At 39.9% G+C, this 3,347-nt stretch overlaps 1 non-coding gene across 1 annotated transcript; it reads left to right on the top strand.

The window, feature by feature from the left end:
- Positions 1–1,352: 1,352 nt before the first annotated feature.
- Positions 1,353–1,459, top strand: LOC141722166 (small nucleolar RNA R71). The gene has a single exon (XR_012575192.1). It is a non-coding gene; the product is annotated as a small nucleolar RNA R71 (small nucleolar RNA).
- The last annotated feature ends 1,888 nt before the right edge of the window (positions 1,460–3,347 follow it).

Below are 3,347 nucleotides of genomic sequence, written 5' to 3'. Positions count from 1 at the left end.
AGATGAGTTTATCAACCTTGACCAAGACATCCTTCACAATACCTCACAGATATGTAATAGAACGGTCAGCCAACTACAAGGTCATATAAGTCGGTTTGGGATCAGGCAAGTCCAACTGCTTGAAGATTGACAAGGGAATCAAATTGATGCTAGCTCCCAAGTCACATAAGCATCTGTCAAAAGACATTTTTCCAATAGTACACAAAACAGTGAAGCTTCATGGATCTTTAAGCTTCGGAGGCAACTTCTGTTGCAGCACAACACTGCATTCCTCCGTGAGAGAGACTGTCTCTAAATCATCTAGCTTCACTTTCTGAGAGAGAATACCTTTCATAAATTTGCGTAACTAGGCATCTGCTCAAGAGCCTCAGCGAAAGGTATATTGATATGAAGTTTCTTGAACACCTCCGGAAACTCCTCAAATTGCTTGTCTAGCTTTTTCTTCTGTAGCCGCTTGGGAAAAGGTTTTGGAGGATATATCTGTTTCTCCCCTGTATTACCCTCAGGCAGAGTGTGCTCAACTGTAGTCTTCCTTGGTTCCACTTCTTTATCCTGTTGCTCTACTTCTTTCTCAGCCTCAGCTTCTTCAGTCAACTCATGAGTTTTTTCGGGATTCATAACCTTTCCAGACCTTAAAATGATTGCATTTACCTGTTCTTTAGCTTCCCTCTTTCCTGGAACTTCAGTGTCACTAGGTAGTGTACCAAGCTGACGATTTAGCAAAGCATTGACAATTTTCCCAATTTGATTTTCCAAGGTCTTGATAGAAATAGCTAGACTCTTGCACATAAGCTTCAACTCCTCTAATTCATATTTTTAGTAGCTTGTTGCAGCTGAAATTGATGTCTTGGTGCATATTGTGGTTGCTGAAAACCAGGAGGGTTGTACTGCTTAGCTGGATACTGCTGATAAGGCTGTTGAACCGCATTCTGAGCATTGCTCCAACTGAAATTAGGATGATTGTGGTTGTTGGGATGATAGGTGGCTGGCACAAGTTGCTGCGAATGCTAAAAGTTGCTCACAAACTGAGCTGATTCACTAGAAATTACACACTGATCAGTCTCATGGGCACCAGCATAAAGCTCACAGACACTAGCGATTTGATTAACCCCATGATTAGCCAAAATGTCCACCTTCATCGTCAAAGCTTTAAGTTGGGCAGCTATAGCGGTTGCTGTATCCAACTCCAGAATTCCTGCTATTTTTCCCTGAGTCAGTCTCTGGGAAGGATTCTGGTACTCATTAACAGCCATCGGTTCAATCAATTCATAAGCTTCATCGTAGCTCTTAGCCCACAAGGCTCCTCCTGATGCTGCATCGAGAATGGATCTAGAATTAGCATCCAATCAGGCATGCCATGGTGTGGGCACTTTCTTAGCATCTCCTTATATCGATCCCAAGCCTCACACAGAGATCCTCCAGTCTGCTGAGCAAACTGAGTAATAGCATTCCTGATTGCAGCAGCCTTCACCATGGGAAAGAATTTAGTGAGAAACTTTTGAGCAAGATCTTCCCAAGTGGTGATAGACCCTGCAGTAGAGAATATAACCATCACTTAGCTTTGTCTCTCAGAGAAAATGGGAAAAGTCGCAACTTGATACCATCTTCAATCACATCATTGACCTTGAAAGTGTCGCAGATCTCGATGAAATCCCTGATGTGCATGTTAGGGTCTTCAGTAGGAGAACCCCCAAACTAAACTGAGTTCTGTATCATCTTAATCGTGCTTGACTTAATCTTAAAAGTGTTAGCCCTGATGGCTGGCCTGATGATGCTTGACTGAATGTCAATGATCTTAGGCTGAGAATAGTTCATCAAAGCCTTAGGATTTTCTGCTTGATCTCCTATCACTACTAAAACTGGTTCTTCGACTTTCTCTTCTTCTTCTACCTTCTTTTCTTCTTCGAAAACTTCCTTTCAAACCACCACAATTTCTTCCTCGGCTTTATCCAGTGTTCTCTTTCGAGTACGTGAACGCGTATGCATACACCCTCGCTAGAGTACCTGAAATAAGACAAGAAAACAGATAAGTAACAATATCCGAGTCAATGAACTTTAATGACCACTAATGGAAAATACATAAACTAAAAATTAACACTGCAGTCCCCGACAGCGGCGCCAAAAACTAATTAGTCGCTAAACACGCGCTAATAATACACGCAAGTATACGCGTTCACAAGTAGTATAAGATATAAATCAGATTCGTTCCCACAGAGACTGGCTTGGCTAACTAATTAATTTATGCACTTAAGCAACAATGTATGGTTATTATTCAATGCTAAGACGATAACAAATTGAGGTTGTTTATAACTAAGAATTAAACTAACAATTATAACTAAGAGAGTAAAAAGGGTTGTATATTATATGAGACAAACATGGAATTCTAACTTCATTAAATACTTCATTCAATAGCATTATTATTCTTAACCTTAGCATGCAATGGTGATGACACTAATCAGATAACATGAAACTGATAAACGCCAACTTTCGTTGCACGGATACCATACTACCCGACATCCACAAAAGATATAAAAGCCGAATAGACACCAATTATATTGAGACCCTATATGTCTATAAAATTTGACAACATAAAGGTTTAAAGAACAAATTATCTATCATGATTATATAGGGCAAGTAAGATGGTTAAAATTACCAATGAATCATGCATAACAATAACACATGAACCTATGCTAGCATGGCAAGTTCTAAATCCTTAAATTCACTGCATTTCATTAAAGACTAACACACTATCTTATAAGTTCGCGACGCTCATAAGATGAATACGCACAACCAATACTAGGTTATCAAATAATCACCACACACTAAGGTATCGAAACAAATTAACTAAAGAAATCCATAAATAAAACTGCTAGAACCCCATGATAATGATTAGCCCATAATCGAATTCATCATCAACGTGGGTTCCGATGTAAGCATGGTATAATAAACGTAGTCTTTATACTTAAATAACAAAACCAAGTACAAAACAAGAGTAAGGTTCAGAAGTAAGAAAACTAGCATCCAAGTTACAACTTAGAACAAAGATTCACAAGTAAAAACAAGATCTTCTTCGACTTCATTGAATCCGTGCTAGAACGGTCTTCTTACGCTCTGGTACGTCTCTCCCTTGAAAATGTCCTTTATTTGAATATATATAGCAGCCCTATGCAATCCAGAAGTCCTCCAATTGTAATTATAATAGAATCTGGATTCTTTGAATTCGCACCGGCGTGGCCGCGCGCTATCACAGCGCGGGCGTGCTGCATTTCTGACATCCTGGCGCGGGCGCGCGCTTGACCAGCGCGGGCGCGCCGTACCTCTGGAAAAAACTTCAGATTTTTGATTTT

Source organism: Apium graveolens, chromosome 4, assembly GCF_009905375.1.
Source record: "Apium graveolens cultivar Ventura chromosome 4, ASM990537v1, whole genome shotgun sequence".
Lineage (NCBI taxonomy): Eukaryota > Viridiplantae > Streptophyta > Magnoliopsida > Apiales > Apiaceae > Apium > Apium graveolens.
The sequence above is the reverse complement of the archived record's forward strand: the minus strand, read 5'-3'. Positions and strand labels throughout refer to the sequence as shown.